This window comes from Patella vulgata, chromosome 9 (genome assembly GCF_932274485.2).
Source record: "Patella vulgata chromosome 9, xgPatVulg1.2, whole genome shotgun sequence".
Taxonomy (NCBI): Eukaryota; Metazoa; Mollusca; class Gastropoda; family Patellidae; genus Patella; species Patella vulgata.
The window spans coordinates 37,219,066-37,238,412 of NC_065887.2; the positions used below are offsets into that span (position 1 = coordinate 37,219,066).

The 19,347-nt window shown below is 33.3% G+C and overlaps 2 long non-coding RNA genes across 4 annotated transcripts; one reads left to right on the forward strand and one right to left on the reverse strand.

Annotated features, from left to right (window-relative positions):
• Positions 1–46: 46 nt before the first annotated feature.
• On the forward strand, positions 47–9,908 carry LOC126807681 (uncharacterized). Of its 2 annotated transcripts, none has more exons than XR_007674147.1 (8): positions 47–257; positions 560–679; positions 4,325–4,389; positions 5,990–6,113; positions 6,524–6,620; positions 7,606–7,722; positions 8,208–8,259; positions 8,630–9,908. It is a non-coding gene; the product is annotated as an uncharacterized LOC126807681 (long non-coding RNA). The 2 variants fall into 2 exon arrangements; XR_007674148.1 differs by having other exon boundaries at positions 563–679.
• A 152-nt stretch (positions 9,909–10,060) lies between these two features.
• LOC126807679 (uncharacterized) lies at positions 10,061–19,203 on the reverse strand. Of its 2 annotated transcripts, none has more exons than XR_007674145.2 (6): positions 19,064–19,203; positions 17,457–17,554; positions 16,972–17,118; positions 14,447–14,529; positions 13,359–13,424; positions 10,061–11,585 (listed from the first exon to the last, which is right to left on the reverse strand). It is a non-coding gene; the product is annotated as an uncharacterized LOC126807679 (long non-coding RNA). The 2 variants fall into 2 exon arrangements; XR_007674144.2 differs by lacking the exon at positions 19,064–19,203 and adding an exon at positions 18,634–19,009.
• Positions 19,204–19,347: the final 144 nt, after the last annotated feature.

Consider the following 19,347-nt stretch of genomic DNA (forward strand, 5'->3'; position numbering starts at 1 on the left):
GTAGTTTGTGTATGTGTATGGTGTGCCGTTCTCCTGCACCATAGATAATACCGTATGATTGCCGACTCATGAATTCTCGACGTTATGTTGCGAAACGCGTGAAACGGCGAGAAAGGTGGTTGATCACTTCCGGTCTTCTGTTCTCGCTGTTTGTTTACTATAGGCCCAGTAGCGATATTTTTATTTAGTGCTTTCTTGTAGTTTAAATGTGGCATCATCTGGTTAAATGGAAACGAGAAATAGAAGGAATGTTCGAGGTAAGAATAAAAATGAATATCTTATAATTTTGATATTATATTGTATTATAAATAAGTATTACATTTCATGAAAATCTCGACACGTGTGTTGCCCAGTTAAGGCAAAGTTTGACAGCTTTGACCTACTTTTAAAAATCGTCAAAATAGAGTTTTCAATTCATTAATTTGTAAAATAATACTTGCAGATCATTAATAAATCGTAAATACATAAAATACAGTTTGGTATGAATAATAACATTGCTGTGCTGGCTATATATAAGCTTTTAATTACACAATTTTTTAAAAATCTTTTGTATTTTCAGCAGAACTGTACTGCCTGGTAGCCTACCTGTCTTTTGTTTGCTACCTAAGGGCCTAGGGGAGTGCCAGCTTGTGAAGCAAATATATTTCATGTTGATTTATTGTGATACTGATAAATATTTGTATGTTTTATTTATGTTATTTACTTCTTTTCATATTGTGTGTGTGTGTGGGTGTGGGGGGGGGGGTATAAATATTGAGACACTAGACACTAATATATTGATAAAGTATTTTATTTTATGTATCTATTTATTTATATTTTTATTTTTTTTTATTTCATTTTTTTTTTTGGGGGGGGGGGGTATTATTATTTTCATTATTTTATTTGTTTTATTTTAATACTCAACAAGGGATTTGGTTTAAATTGTTTGATTGTATTATATCATTATTGATTTTAATTTTGTATAGTTGAATTAAGCAGAATTATATTTAATTTTATGTATTTCAAACATCAGAAAATAAACCATTCAAGCTATGTGTAATGTGTTTGTGTGGTTATGTTGATGGTTAAATAGATTGAGAATTGAAGCCAAATGACCAATTTTCGCGAAAAAGGGATCTGTCAGTTGGTGTTACAGAATTCAGTCAATTTTGCTCCGATATTGATAAGGTTGGTTTTGTTACAATGCTAAGATGTATGGCTTTTCAGGACATAACACGGTTCTGGAGAAAAATTAATATTTAAAAATAGCTGCCGGTCGATATGTAAGGATATGGGTTTACTGTTCCATGTAATTAAATTAATCATTAAAAATATAACCTACAATTTTTGTTTCAATTAAATAAGTTAATCTTAACAATAATATTAGGCTGTTGCATTTTGTGATTTAAATAATTTAATCTTATCAGTTGAGGAAGAAAGAGTTGGTATTTCAATCTAATAAGGTGCCTATAAATTATATAATTATGATTTATTATAATTATGTAACATTAACATTGTCTGATCGCTTTATTTAATAATACATTTATTAATTTATCATAAAAGTATTGTTAATTAAAGATGCGTTTTTAAATGTTAAACAGGCATTATGTAAGAGCTAAATCTGCTTATTGCAGGTCTTTTTTTGGGCCTTAAATGTTATGTAAATTATCAATAAGACATTTATTAACATGAAAAGACCATAATCAACTCTCGATGCCATCTGATTGCTCAGATTTTAAATAGATTAGAACGGTATGGTGGTAAATTTTCAATATATTCAATTTGCATTATCTATTTTTGAAATGTTATAGTTAATAGCAAGAATGACCAGCTCTTTATCTAAATCTTACATAATTCTTCTTCAAATTTATGTCTATTGTTATTGTATTATTTTAATTTAGGACATAAAGAAATATATTTTGGTTCTCGCTTGGATGACATGTTTTAATTTTATTTTTTTTAAAAAAAACCCTAACAAAACAGTCTTGTTAATTACTGCATGTAAATATTTTACCCCGGTTACACGAAGTAATTCTGTAAAAAAATTTGACTAGATCTATAGGCTAATTTGTCAAGTATGCAAACAAGTTAAATGTTAATGACATGAATGGTATTGGATACCGTAATCATATATTCATATAAACAACATGATGAGATAAATGTAGTGCCTTACAATTTTTAAATACTCATCTGTTTCAAACAGCTAAAGACTTCGTGTAGGTATGTTTTGTCAAGCACTATGAACACAATTTTTGCAGAGTTTTGGCGTTCATTATATTTATTTATTTGGTTCCTCTGGAAAAATACATACATCTATTTCAACACCAAAAGTACTTGGCTGTTCTGTTCAAAAGCTTATAGTTCCAAATTTTTAAACAAAACATCTTTCACATGATTTAATTAGCTATTTATTTTTATATCGAAGCCCGAAGAACAGGAAATCAAATTGGTGTGGCCAACATTGAAATATCAGATACCAAGGATGAAGTTGCCTTTATCAACTCTTGTAAATCTTTTAATGTACAGGATTCCTGGAAGCATCTATTTTAGAACAAAAATTCCTTTTCATTGATAACTAAAGCAATAATTCCTTTTTTATTTAATACTAATAGTGTTTTCTTTTTCCTTATATATAATTGTTATATCTACCGAAGCTAATTTAATTTCTCAACAAAGCCTAGATCAAAAAGACTATGAAATAATTGCTTACATTGGGGTGGATTTATATAAGTAAACTTTTTTCCAGATGTGCAAGCTGAAAAAAAAAGTATGTGTATTTTTTTTTTTTTTTTTTTTTTTTTTGGGGGGGGGGGGTCTGCATTCTTACAATAAATAAATGGCTATTTTCTAAAATTATTAATGAGGCCTAGATTGGAAAAGAATTTTGTAGGGATATTTACATCTTTATCAACTAAAGTATACAAACAAAGCTGAATTTATTTTAAAAAATGCACATTTGAATATAAACAAGATTTTTAAAACTGTTCTAATATACCATGTAATTGATAATAAAATGCAACATCTAATTTTATTAATTATACTATAGATAGGCCTATACCGTAGGCCTGTGTGTGGCACAGAGGTGCGGGTTAGTTAGCTCGCAATATAACCTTTTTCCTTTGGCAAATTAAATTGTAGAACATTTTAATTGAAGTATTAGAAAAATAAAAATAATGGTGTTTGAAGTATTATCTCTATATCAAAAATATTTCCTAATTTTAGTGTAAATTGGTACGGTACACGTCATGAATGAAGAAAGGCATTTTTTGCCCATTTGTAACCTTTTTTCAACTTAACGTCACACAGTAGCTATTTAATGTTTTGCAATAATCTAAAAATATTTTGGAAGGAGATATCTTGTTCTTTTTTTTCATATAATTTTTATATACGTGTTCATTTTATTAATTTCATAAACGTAAGTTTCAAAAACGTCAATTTCGCGTGTCACTGTGCGTACGTACTGTCGAAAGCTAGACCGGAAGTAAACAACCCCCCCTGCGCAAAAAAATATGCGCACGAACCAGAACGCAACATCACGTAAAGGGCTAAAGACGAGTCGGCAATCATACGGTATTATCTATGCCTGCACTTAGTCTACTCATGAGTCATAGATAATAAAACGATATTATCTATGATTAAATTAATTAAACATACATTATGCAAGAGCTAAATCTGTCTATTGCAGGTCTTTCTTTAGGCCTGAAATGTTATCTTATTTAATTAACCTATCCAGACCATAATCAACTCTCGATGGCATCGCAAGCCTGCGATCTTTAGTGGATTATGAGCCGATTTACTGCATTTAACTTTCCTTCCCGATTTAACGATTAAATGGATAATCGAGACTATGCTGTTTATCGTACTGACTTTAGTAATGATGATCAAGGCAAGGCGGAAATTTCATTCGCTTAATTCTCGGTTCATAGGGGATCAATCTGATTGAAATTTTCAGCAAGTTGCCTTTACATTATCTAGTTTTTTAACTATTATAATGAGAACTGCCAACTCTTTATCTAATCTCCCATAATGTATCTTTAAATTAAATTATATATCCGACTTTTTCGAGTTCAATAGTGCTGCTGTGTTGTCTATCAGTATCATGCATAATTTTTAATTTAGTAATTCTCTGTAAAGCCACGATAGTATAGAATTTAAACGGGGTACAATAACTAATTACAAATCGGCGTTGACACAGCGACATTATGATTATCAATGACTGTCACAAAAATTTGTTCTCATAAAAAAAAAATAAAAAAAAATAACGTTATCAGAAATCAAGATATCTACTTCAGTCTATAAAAAGCCATTAAGTAACAGAGTAAATAAAATATTGTTTTTATTTCAGGCATCACTATCAGATGATTTATCAAGTTTTGAAGAGAAAAGTTGTGGTAGTTCAGTCGAACAAATGTTAGCTTCCATTATATACTCTTAAAAAAAGTAGGGGATATTGAAATGCAAATATCTATGCAGGTTGTCATATGATAAGCAGTCATGGACACTTGACATGCTTTGAGAGTATGTTCACAGATGAAGAACTTATTGCCCCAACAGAACCACTGAGCTGCACATGCGACACGCAATAGCGCCATACCCGTGGGAGGGGTTCATTGTCAAATTTGACACTTCAAGGAAGGGTTGACGAAACTGCCGCTTGCTGATTTATCCTATCCATGTTTGCTTTCCTATCGGTTCATGCATAATATTTACTGTTTAGCGTATCTTTAATTTAGTGTGTTACGTTTAATTTGATTGGGAGACGTGTTCGTCGACGTCAACGTCAACCGACAACACTGCGTGAATTGGCCGTGGCACTGCAAAAGGAGTGGGTCAGATTGCCCCAAATCTTGATTGGACCGTTGATTAGGAGCATGCCACGACGAATTGCTGTATGTCTGAGGATTGGTGGAGCAATTACTCATTATTAAGCCAAAAAACAAAAATTTCCATTTTCACTTTTGACAGTGTATCTCTTTGCGAGTGAAATGGGGCCGTAAGATAAGCCGCCCATATGAACTGTTTGTGTTCATGTGTAGGGAATTGGCCTGTTATTAACATACACTGGTTACCTCTAATAAAAACAGCAGTGCATTTCCGCATTTTGTATTGTTTCTGAATATCCCCAACTTTTTATTGAAGAGTATATAATAATAAATAACGAACACACATTCATGTTAATTTTAATTATTCTTTAACTATGATTCTGTAAATACTTTATAAAATCCTCATAATGATATGCACGATTAGTCTTAATAAACATACGTATGATACAATTACTCCATTATCCCACTTATTGCAGTCTCTCTCCATATAACTTCATGCTCCATCTTATATATTTAAGTTTACACCCTGCTACTGTCACATTATTTATATAGACACATTTTAGGCCCAACCAGTCCCATCCCTACAAACATAGCTCAACCAGTCCCACCAGCAAACTTAGCTCAACCAGTTCCAGCCCTGCAAAGATAGCTCAACCAGCCCCACCTGCAAACATAGCTCAACCAGTCCCATCCCTGCAAACATATAACTTATGTTTGCTGGGATGGGACTGGTTGAGCATTAAATTGTGTCTATATAAATAATGTGATAGTAGCCAGGTGTAAACTTAAGTATAAGACTAGGTATGTATCATCATTAACCGCTTTCTTTACTGTACAACAAACTAATAACAAGGACAGAACAAGTGTAGCTAATGAATCCTTGTCCTACATTTCTACACCAACAGCTAGGCATACGTCATGCAGTGGGCAATGGGGGAAATTTGACCCCGACAGCAGTGTATCTGCCCAATTTTCATCAAATTCTAACTGCTAAGGGTTCTTTATGTAGGCTCTACGAAGCCTACAACGAATGGATGCTGTTATTCCTTGCTGATCTGCACCAATGACGAGGGGATTCATGGGAAATCAAGTGGGAAAATCCTGAGGAACTTTCTTAGTATATAATATTATAGATACGCTAGATTTATTTTATAGATTTTAATCTTGATTTCCGTTTTTTCCCCCAGGGAGAATCAAACAGAATATGGATCAAATACAAACAATAACTCTGAATACACGGCAGCTACTGATGTAGAATTTTCAGTTGATGTTCAAGAACCTTTTAAAACAACCAGAAAAAGGAAATTAGATGTACGTTTTTATATACTGATATATATATATATATTTATCCTTTTACAAATAGGTCTACTTATTTCAAATGGAAAAACCTTTCAGGATAACCATTTTATGCACACATGTATAATCTCTACTTGCAACTTCAAGTCATCAAGTATTGCTTATGACAAAATCGAGGGATTGTATTGAATGAAGAGGGTGGAATATTGTTCTGAATTACAGGAATAAATTTGAGTGATTTAAGGTAAAAAAAAACCCCGTTTACCCTTCCTGGCAGAACATCGTGATGGTAGATGAAAGTTGGTAGGTAGGATTATAATGTGGTCTAAAATCAGAAGAAACAGAATAAAATTGTTATCTAATTTGAATGCTCTGTCTATTTTTGGATCCCGCATATCACATATTAAATTTGTTTTTGAATAAAGGATGAAGGATTTGTAACACCAGCAACTCCAGATATCCCAAAGTCATCTAGTAAATATGAGATGCCATCTGGCAATGCCGAGATGCAGAGGAATGGTGGTAAGTAAACGATAAAGTTGAGGTTCCTTAAACCCTTTGAGGTCCAAAATGTTTAAACTGTTTAGATTAGTTTTTTGATTTAGAGAGAGAGAGAGGGGGCGGGAGGGAGAAATGAGGTTTAAGATCCACTCGACACAAACTAGGTCATTTTGGGATTAACATAAGATTTAATCTTAAATCAATAATTTGCTTGTTCCTGTAGGTAGTCATTAGCAATGGGAGGATACAGGAGGACCTGGAGAAAAACAACAGCTTTGGTAGGATTTGTCACTGCTTGTCACTTACAGGCGGGGAATCAAAACCACTTCAGTCAATGACGGACCTTAGACCATCAGATTCCCCCCTCCCCACCCTTTTAATTAGGGTTTGAAATTATCTAGACTAGATGCCAGTTATATATTCAGTGGGTGCCAATTCCTCAGAACAGGCACTATGTGAATGCACGATTGTTATTTAAAGGATTTTGAGATTATATTTTGAAACTAGACGAAGGGGTTCCTGTTGATTTTTATTAGTCTAAGAGTTCAGCTGAATATTCAGAAGTTTCCTCACAATCTCTGAATAACTGTAGAAATGTCAATTGACGATCCCATTCTTTATCCGTAGTCTCACATATCAGCGAGCAAGTCGCTGGCTTTTTAACCAGGAGGTGCCGGGTTCGATCTCGGAGTTGACCGACAGATGTCTCAGGATTTTCAGCCTGTTGCCTGACAATGAAAATCAAGTCCTGTGGATGGAATGCAAAATTGAGTCCACTTGCTAGTGTACTCGTTGGTGTGCGTCTAAAAGCTGCTGCCTGGGAAATGTTTCCATGATAGCACATGCCCTTTTTCATTAGCCCAGTAGTTGGTGCAAAAGAGTAGGGTTTTACCCCCAATCACATAATTTCATTTCTCTACAAGTACCTCTAATATTAACATTTTATTTTCCTTTTGTTCGATTAATTTCTTCTTAGGCAATCATGATTAGTTTTCTCTTCTTTCAGATTATTTAGAATATTATGATTATGAAAAAGGGGATGCGGGCGGAGGGACAGGTTTTGAGGAAGAAAATCCCCTTTATAAAACTCAGGTTTATAAAACAGCTGCAGATTTAATTAAAGGTAATGAACGAGGAAGGCTTTCTCAATAGGGTCTGGAAAATGATTCCACGATTAGGTCTCAGGTTGTATTCCCTTCAGTGTCGGCTCTCGGCAGCCAAGTGATCAGTCGATGTAACAAGGGTTGCCTCCCACCTCTTAGACCCCAGTGCCCAAGCGAATATTTAACAAAAAAATGTTATTCTTTTAAAACCAATTGATGCCATTCAATTTAACTATCCAGTCAGATTGTGTGCAAAATTTGAGATCAATCCACTATTTGTTTTTAGCAAGGTGCAGTTAAAACATATAGAATTTGCAGAAACATATTGAAGGTGATTAGTCCTCGCTCATGCTGACTGCATAGCTCTAAATTAATTTTCTTGGGAAGTCAGAATGGCTCTTAACACCCCCCCCCCCAGCAAAATGATAGGCCCTACATTTTAAACATTTGTTTAATTGTGTTTAATTTATTTAAATGAAGCACAAAATGTGATTTTTTTTTTCAGATATTGCTGAAGAAAGTAAAATGACGACGTTGGAATGGTCAAGTGAACTTAGGTGAATTATTTTATCTGTTATGAAATTATTAATCTGGGTCCAGTTAATTAAGATCATAATAAGTTCAGGGTTCTGTGTTTTAGTTCATGATGTTTTCTACTTGACAACTTTAAATCCAATCCAGTCTTTCCCTGTAGTTTTATTTGGAAAATGATAAAAATGTTGGACAAGTTAACTTTACTGAAAGGACTCTCTTTGTAACTCATTTAATTATTGCATTTACAAAGTAGGCTAAATGTAATAAAATGTTATAGGACAAGTTGAAAGATATTGACAGGACTCTTTTTGTAACTCATTTAATTATTACATTAACAAAGTAGTCTAAATGTAATAAAATGATATTAAGTTGAATTTTGTAAACTCATTTCAGTGAAAGTGAAACCTTTGAATCGTTTTGTGCTTCAAGATTAGATCGTTTGGTGACTGACGCTAAAGACCTAGAGGAATCACTGAACAAACAGAAAGATTTGCTACGTAAACGACTTGGATTTATATCACGAACACTACAAGATATCTGAATCTTGACAAGTTCAATCCAGGGAAAACACGTACGATGCAAGATGTATAAAAGATTGACCCATATCCTTGAAATACAAAAAGATGCAGTGCCAGTTATTAGAGAACCTGTCTAGGATGAAAGAACTGAATACAGGGTATAAAGATATTAAAATATTATCAAAAAAAATAATGATTTATTCAAATCTTTGAAAACTGAGTGTATTGTTTAATTTGTTTTGCCTTTATTGGTTTTTGTATGCCCACAAAATTATCATTCTCGGAGTGCATTGTTGTTAAACTTTACACACTACAGTTGTTGTTAACTTGTTTTCAAATTTACTGGTATTGATCATTTAGTGGTTAAAGGGAAAATTCTAAATTTTTTCAATGCATATCACAGTTATTTCTTCATTTAGAGTTAGTTCGTCATGCAATGTTTTAAAGGTCAGTGGGATGGCAAATTTTCTTCTGATCATATTTTGAATTTTAAAGCTTGTGAAAATGATGCAAGAACAATATTCTGGATGGAACACTATGGAAGGAGTAATCTGAACATACTGAATGCTATACGCTATGGAGATCTCGACAAAATTTTTTGAAACTTGTCAATATAGAATTCTCATTCTATTCATAATGTTTTTTTTATGTTCACATCTTTACTTTGAAAGTTTAGTACATAATTCATAATATATTTTCTTGCTATGAGAAATTTGTTGGCACTACATGTAATTCTAGATTCACCAGTAGCATAGGCGACTTTGGGGTCAGATAATCCCTTGTCTATGTCAAGTTTATACAGGTATAATATGATTCACCAATACTGGTACTAGTTATAAGTTGGCCAGTGCTGTTAGATGTATTTCTGGTAAATATTGACCCAAGTGAAAATAAGACCTTTTTCCATTAGACCCTGGTGTTATTTATGTGTGTTATATTTTATTTATTAATTGTTAACCTTATTTAACTGGACATTCCATTGTAAAATATTTGTAAATTACATGAATTGTACCCATCTGTATATTATTTTCTTTATGAATTGATAAAATATATTGAACCAAAATATGTAAATTATTTCATTTGATCTGATTGATAAAGAGGCATACTTTCAACCATACTTACATATCATATTCATAAAAACCTCAGCCTCCCCTAAATATCAATGGACACCTTGGCCATTATACTGCTCTAAGTCCAACTACTGGTATTTGCAAACTATTATAGGTACTTCAAGTAATTTCTCATTGTGTGTGTACTGGCTTACTCTTATTTGTCATTTAGAGCTCCAAGGAATCTTACAAAAATACACATTTCAGAATTTAATCCAAAAAAACAAAACAAAAATAAAAATAGAAAAAAACAACAAATGAAATTAACAGAAGACAAGCTAATATAAAAAACTTAAAGCTTGGTACTTAAAACTATAACAAGTCAGAATATCAATAAAAAAAACATTGAAAACAAAAATACAATGGACAGGATTCTCATTAGGAATCATAGAAATTACAGACCATTATTAGGCATTTCCAGATTACTCCCACTTTCAAATGACTTCACATAATATCACTGTAAATTCTATACATCATATAGTTACATGGTATTTATATAACCAAAGAAAAATCTTACAAATTAAGATTCAAAGTACTTACTCTGAAATTAATTATGAGTGATAAATGTGAAATCAAAAGATATTTGGGAGCAGAGGCAATTCCAAAATTGACAACCAAATTCAATAAATAACCATGATACAAATTCCCGATATATTACCTTCTTAAGAGAAGTTTGCGCCATAAATATTTTCATACAGTGGTGCTTTCAAACTACCAAGAAAAATATACTTGTTGCTAAAAACATGATATCTTGTGAGATATTTCAATCTCAGCACATTTATACAATTATTAACCCCTGTAGGTGAAAATATGAATAATGTGTTATTCTACTTGTAAGTTTTTGATGGGGGCACTACTATACGATGTTGATATTACACTGTTGTTCAGTTTGTAATATTTAACTTTATTAATTTATTTTGGGCTACAAGTGCAATATGTATCTACATGTACAATTCTAATTTTCCTGGTAATTGGAAACATAAGTCAGACAATACTGGGTTGATCTAATTATACATCAGTGAACAAATCTCACAACATAGATTATCTTTGGTTTGATTTTTAAACTAGATATAAATAATTGAAATCTCTTATGGCATTGATGATGTGAATAATATGAAATTGTAATATAAGAATGCCGTTTACACTGGAAAACTGAACACATTAAAATGAAATGGATTTAATGAATATGTACAAAAATATTGAACAAAATAAAATAACTGTAATATTTATTTCCCAGTTCACTGAGTTATTTACTGCTCATGATATGAACTAATTATCTACTATTTCCCAGTAATTAATCCAACTTTTTTCAATTGTACTATGGCATACAGAAATTAGGGCTGGCTAGCCTATAGCAGATTCAGAATAGATGTAATCTCATTGCAAAACATGCAGGCACCTCAGAGGTACAATTATTACCGGTATATCTCTTTTTAATGCATGGCCCAATAAAACATAATTGTTGAATTATTGTCAATATAAACAAAAGGTTCTCTCAAGCAATAATATCAATAAAACTAGTTGCTATATTAACCTCTGTGTACCTTTGACATGTCAAGGCTATATTTTCTGAAATCCGATATAAGCTACACCGCCCCACCCCCACCCCCGATTATTGTATGTCATAGGCGTGTTTGAAGAAACTGAAATCATCATCTTTGTGACAGACATCATTCAGAGATCGGTGAGTTGGAGACTTCACCCTGGAAGCTTTCTGTTTAGCTGAAGAAAAAAAAAGAGACAAAAGATAGGTTGTCAGTTAATGCAACATATACCCATCAGCAGTTTGTGGTTGCTGTAGAGTCAATTTAGACACTACAGAACCAGTGTGTGCCAGGGAAGATACACCCACATTTTGCAATAGATGGATAAAGAACAAGCTTAGAAAAAAAGCAATTTTCCGTACAATCAGGTGTTATAGTATGAAAGGAAAAAATATCAAGGGGAATGAGAGATTTGGGATATAAAGTTATTTTTAAATTTCAGCAAAATCAGATAAAAATTGTGACTTCTAGAGGGTCTCCAACAAAATTGGAACTCAACCGTCATTATATTTATTAGGGAGTAACGGTGATACATTTAAACGTTTTTTAAAATCGGTTAAAAAGTTGTGTCCACAAACTAAAAACGTGATTTTCGTACAATCAGGGGTCATAATCCAGGAAGTTACTGTCCCATATGCACAAATATTGAAAGGGCCCAAAATCTTTGTATTATAATCACATATATCAAGTTTCTTCAAAATCGGGTACAAATTGTGACTTCTAGACTGTCCACAACCTTGGTATTACATATTTTTACACCGAGCAGCCATTTTGTCTGGCAGTTTGGGTAAGATTTTTTATGAAATTTGAACTGAACCTTCATTGATGTGCAACGGTGATATATTTAAACTTTTTTTAAAAATTGAATTCAAATTGTAACTTCTAGTGGGTCCACAAGCTAAAAATGCGATTATTCGAATAATCAGGGGCCATAATCCAGGAAGTTATGTTCGGATATGTGTGATTATCGAAATGATCCAAGATCTTTGTGATATCAATATAAGTTTAAAGTTGCAGCAAAATTGGATCAAAACTGTGGCCTCTAGAGGGTCCACGCCCTTGATATACACTATTTGCGTATGAGGGGCGGCCATTTTGTCTGGCAGTTTTGGTCCGATTTTCACGAAATTCAAACTCAACCATCATTACAGTTCAACAGTGATATATTCAAATGTTTTTTTTTTTAAATCAGATAAAAATGTTATTTTTCGTAAAATCAAAAGCCATAATTCAGGAAGTTACGATCCAATATGTGCGAATATCGAAAAGAATCAAGATCTTTGGGTTATAAACATGTATTTCAAGTTTTATCAAAATCAGATCACTAAAAGGTCCACAACCTTGATATACCATATTTTTACACTATTTGCATATGGGAGGCAGCCATTTGTCTGGCAGTTTCAGTCCGATTTTCATGAAATCAGTTAAAATTTGTGGACTCTAGAGGGTCCACAAGCTATAATGGCGATTTTTCGTACAATTAGAGGCCATAATCCAAGAAGTTACGGTCCAATATGTGTGAATATCGAAAGGAACAGAGATCTCTGGGTAATAAATATGCATTTTAAGTGTTATCAAAGTCAGATAAAAATTGTAACCTCTAGAGGATTGAGAAGATAAAAACATGATTTTTCGTACAATCAGGGGTCATAATCCATGAAGTCATGGTTCGATACATACCAATTTGAAAGGATCTGAAATCTTTGGGATATAAACCTACATTTCAAATTTCGTCAAAATCGGATAAAAATTGTGACCTGTGTATTGTCGACAAACTAATTGTGGACGGACAGACAGATGGACGGACGGACAGGGGCGACGACAATATACGTCCACATAAAAATGATTCAGATTTGTGACAACCGATCAGATTTATATCCTCTCAATGTTTTTGAAGTCATCTGTCGGTACAGGCCAGACATAACAATCATTTCTAAAAATTGTACTATACCTTTCTGAATGGAGTTTTCAACTTCTTTTTTTAATTGGCAATTAGTTGCATGTTCATTTGTAAGTTCTGGAAAAAATAGGATAAGATAATATAAAAGTTTTTGACAGAAAATGAAGATTGTTGGATACCCCTACCTCCTCCACACAGTCCTGGACCATTAAATTTTTTTATTAAAAGAGAGAGTTTAACGTCCACCCGACACAACGTAACCCATTTTGGGACTAACAATATGGTTTTTAATTTTATTTCAATAATTTGCTTCCGCATAGGGGTCAGCAGTGATAGGAAATCGGAGGACCCAGAGCTAGAAAACCCATGTGGTTGGACAGGTGCCCCTACTGCTTGTCATGTACAAGCAGGGAATCAAAATCACACCACTTGACTCCATGACAGTCCTTATGGTTCAATGCGCATGTGTTAACCAATAAGACATCTGATCCCCCAGTAAATATTGAACTTAGATTTTATTTTATCCCACAGGTGGATAAAAAAAAGGGCATTTGATATTTTGTATAAAGACTTGTGCATCTTTTTGTCTAGAGACTTGGGGGAACCTTAAAGGGCTAATCCCGATAATATTTTCGAGAATAAAACTGCCTAATTTTGTGTTGAAATCCCTTAAAATCCTCTACCCTAGGCCCGAGCAACTAACTCGATATGTGATACGTTTTCAAACAACTTAAACCCGTCAGTCTTCATCTGGAAATGGAGACCGGTGGCCCAAGCTGTATTATGCTGTGTCTTGATAAAACTAGACTTTTATTTTATAAAAATAATGTGTAGGTGAAATTAACCTTTCGTTATCAAGTACAGCACATAGGTCATTCACTATATAGACCTCTCAAGGAACGGGAATCAATGATCGGGTCACCCAACGAAAAAACTGACTTGAAATCTTAAAAGGGTTATGTGTCCGGATAAGCAGTTTTGGCGTTCACGTCCAAACGACTCAATATTCTGAGCTGAAATTTTCATACGATGTAAATACACCATTCCTCTATATTTTGGCGCTTAAATTTCATACGTAATCAGACTTTTATTTCTGAGACTCTGTTCAAATCGGGATAGTCCCTTTAATGTATACCTACCAGTTACAATTGCTGTCAGTTCTTCTGATATTAATCCTTCTTCCTCTTTTTTCTTTAACTCATCCTGAAGTGACCTCAAATATCTAACACAAAAAAAAGTTAACTAGAGAAAAAATTTCTTTTTATTAAAAAATATGGTTAATTTGTGCAAAATTATAATAAAAGTAATTGTTTAAACAATATTTTGTTTAATATTTGAAATTAAAAACATGAATCAAAATTCAATATTGGTCTATTACAAATTACAATTTATATTGGTGTTGTTATTTTGCTGTGAAAATATGGGATCCTAATATCCAATATTTAAAACATAATAAACATTTAAAAATAAGTACACAAGTCATGTATTCTAAGAAAAACATATCCTACAAGACAATGCAGAAATAATTAGTGATTCTCAAACGACAAAATAATAATAATAATAAAAAATCCTGTAGAATGGACTAAGCAGGCGTAAATGATGGAAGTTCAATTTGGACTGTTCACATATTTCAAATATAATTGATAGAAATTAACATAAGACATTTTTAAATTGAATATAAATCACTTCATATACATTCGTTTTACATTAAACATACATTATGCAAGAGCTAATTCTGATTATTGCAAGTCTTTATTTAGGCTTCAGATGTCATAGAAATTATAAATTAGATCTTTATTTACACAACAAGCACACAATCACTGTAGACCCACGGATGGCTTGGATTCAGCTTGGATATAAACAGGATTTCGTTGACTGATTTAATTTTAATTGGCGTTGTGAGCGGAGATTAACCGTTACGTTGACGTCATACACCCGGATCGAGGCTAAATGATAGAGTGTACGAAGCGAGGCCGCTGTTGAGCGATGCCTTAACAAATGACATCTAAACTATTTAAAGTGCAATAAACTAAACACAGGTAATGACAAATTATACAAGTCCTGGAGACCGTGTGATGACTAATACAGACAGACAGGTCTTCTGTCTTAATAATATCAATAAAAATATTTTTATTTCCCCAATAGGCACGACGCCACTGGTGTATACCTATAGATTTATCATAATTGTATTATAATATTATGTCCTATATTCAATTGATTTAATGCATGTCCAAAATACAAGTAAGAATGAAAATTTACCCTCTCACTCATTTTGTCCAATTGTTATAAAAATCCAAAAAGGTAAAACACAAATTCAGATATGATGACAGCAGACAAAAGACAGCAGAGATTATGTAGGTGGAGTTAACGCCTGTCAATCAAACGATCGGCCATACAAAGAATCGGTGAAGATGGAATTCAAGCCCATTTCTAGTCAAAAATTACACTGGTGATAACTATGTTCAGAATAAAGTAATTTGACTGAAATTTTCAATATATTCTTCTTTCATCATCTATTTTTGAACTGTTATAGCAAGAATGGCTAACTCCTTATAAAAATCTCCCATAATGTATCTTTAAAGATACATTATGGGAGATTAGATAGAGAGCTGGCAGTTCTCACTATAATAGTTAAAAACTAGATAATGTAAAGGGAATTTGCTGAAAATTTCAGTCAAATTGATCCACCCTGAACCGAGTATTTAGCGATTGAATTTTGGGCCTAGCCTCGATCATCATTACTAAAAAAACATTGATTATCCATTTTTTTGATTTAATCAGAAGCAGAAGACTGGGTTCTAATTCAGTGAATATCGCAGGCTAGCAATGCCATCAAAAGTTGATTATGGCCTGGATCAGTTAATTAATGTCTAATTAATAATTTAGAAAACATTTCAGCCAATTTCAGGCCTAAAGAAAGACCTGCAATTGGTAGATTTAGCTCTTGCATAACGTATGTTTATTATGTGCTTTTAGACCCATTTTCTTCTATTTTAAGTTACAAAAAATAGAGCCATATACCATTAAAGTATATTGCTGTTCTCGCATCCATTCATACGTCATTCGACCAACACATGAAGCGCTCATTACTTAAGGAAACAACAAGCGGAAAGGTTGCCAATTAGTGACACCTTTATATTTTTGTACTGTGCATGCCTGATGTTTTATTTCAGGAAATCCAGTATACTTTTCTTGGAAATATCTACCTTATAAATACTTCCATGGGAATACATCTTTAAGCTTTCAATAATGTTAACTGTAAATAAACGTGATCTAAATTGGCTGGCTCGCTAGTCTGGAGGTTGCAGGATCGCTCCCGGTGTTGACCGAGAAAGTTCATCAGGATTTTTCGGGGTGGTTTCCCCTTGTCAGTGCTACTATGGAGGGCCTATAAAAACAGCCGTCTAGTTGTTCGGATGGCACAAACAAACAAACGAGGCTCTGTGTACACATTGGCGTGCACGTAAAAGATCTCTTGGCAGTTAGAATTCAACATGAGAGTAGGCCACAGTGCTGCAGTCAGGGCAAAAATTTCCCTTGTAGTACACTCACTATACTATATGGTGTATGCCATCTTCATTAGCCCAGTCAGAGCAAAATAGTAGGACGTTAAAACCCCATTTCATTTCATCTAAATTGCCAGGATGCATGTGTAATAACAAACCTGTGTTCTCTGCCATTTTCTATTTGTATCCCTTTTAAATCTAAGATGGCTTTTTCGAGTTGTCGTCGTATTTCTTGATTTTCCACAAACAGGAAACTCTTATTCTGTTGTAGTGTATTGTCTTGAAGTGGACATCGATCAGCACTTCTGACAAGATTAAAACAGAAAAAGATAAATGAGAAAAACCATCACTTTTTATAAAATAGCCATGTAAAGCTCTGAAATACGCCCAAACAGCAGCATTGTATCTGAAAGGAAAACTTGGATTTTGAGCAAATTTGACGAAATTTGTTAAAAACTAAAGCATCTAACGCACAAGGGTTTTTGTCAAAATGGGGATAACTCCAGAATAAAAGTCGCAGAAAGTTGAATATTGCTAGGGTTCATCCTCTTATGACCTCAATGCTTCCAGCCAAATTTGAAGCAGAAATGTTCCTTAGACCAATATAATCTTTGACTGTCCATATGACAATGAAGATTTGTACCTGTCAACACTATTAGATAGTTGAAGAACTTGTAGTTTAACTGTATTCAACAGTTGCTTCATTAAACCATATTCACTCTTTAGTCTTTTAGCTATGATCTGAAAAAATATACACAAAAAACTACTACAGTATGGAATGAAAATATACACTAATTACTAAACTACTACAGTATGGAATAAAAATATACACAAAACTACTACAGTATGGAATGAAAATATACACAAAACTACTACAGTATGGAATGAAAACTAAGGTGAAGAATGGTGTCACCAGACATTCTAATTAACTACTAATGAGATCAAGATAGGGAGTGGTTATTTGCCTTTTACTACTAACACCGTTCGACTTTCAGGGAATGTAGCTCGTCGACACGTGTTCTTTAAGTATCAGAAATGAATACAGATTCTTGGAATGGATCTTCAACACTTTATTTCAGCAGCAAATAATTAACAGCAACAATTTAACAACTAGTATAGGTTCCCTAAGCTGGTCTCTCCAACTAATGAATATCTTCTTACATACATTTGTCTATTTATAAAAATCAGTTACTTAGAAAGTGTTGACATAAACATATAATTATCGAAGGATTAAGACCTATAAGGCATTTAAAACAATAGTAAGAAGAGACTTAACAGATCAACCACGTTGCCAGCATGTCATAATTTGACTGACAGGTTAATTGCTGTATGACTAACCAAGCATTAATGAAAATTAAAATATATACTTGAAATTTAAAACAGAATTGACAAATAATAAAATAACAAAACAACATATGACCTAGACATCGGTCATACTACAATGGAAATAGTTTTTTGCCACCCAAATTAAACAACAAATATGTTGTTCTTAGATATATTTGCTTTTTGCAGTCTCTAAGTCTAAATTGTTCATAAAAATATTATAAAATATCAAAATCGTAGTTTTATTCACTGCCCATCCAAATTAAAGAGGCATATATGCCAGAGCTACTGTGACTGATGCAGTGCATTATTCTGGCTTCGATTAAATATTACGGATAATAAATTATCATTTATTTTTTTAGACATGACAGTCCAATAATCTGTTGCCCATTGGATTAGACAATGCTTGCAATACATGTAATATGTATCTGTGTTAAATGATATTCATCCTCCCAAGCCAAAATGTTTCAAAAATACATGATCTCGACATCACTCACAGGGTGTAAACCCGAGTCCTCCAGAATAGGCCTTGCGAGCCAGCGTCTTCACCAATCACTGTGCCACCCCGACTACTGTCCTGTTTTGTATAATAATAATATGTAGGCCTAGACGGCCACCTCTTTCTAACTTTCTTCTCTAAGCCTCCTTTAGGCACATACATATCGATCTTGTTTGGGAGGGGTCTGTTTATTAGGGGCCTGTATATTCAATTTGCTGGTAGCCTATAGTATAAGCTAAATATTGGCAAATTGATCAATTATAAAATAGGGGCCTAACTAGAAAGAATTGGCCTACACACGTGTCACACAAAATTTCATAATTTGGCGGACATGTTACGTGAATGTTGTCGTTGATTGACATCGTTTTATAATTCCTTCGTTTCTATAAATAAACAAAGACCTGGAAGCATAGGTCTGTAACACCTACTTTGGTTTGAAAACTCATCACGTTAGGTGAAGAATCATTTGATTTTACCGCCGTTTCTACGTCAATGACCGTTTCCATTCTCTGCGATGTCATCGGTAATGGCCACGTGACAAATAACACGCCGGTAACTTCGGTTAGCAACTTTCTCCGGCAACTTTTTTTTTTTTGATTTAATTAAATATCACGAATTTCAATTAATCAATGTGTATTTTAGAATAATATTTACTACATAAAACTCAGACCCGAGTAAATAACAGTTATTTCGACGACAAAGTTCAACCAAA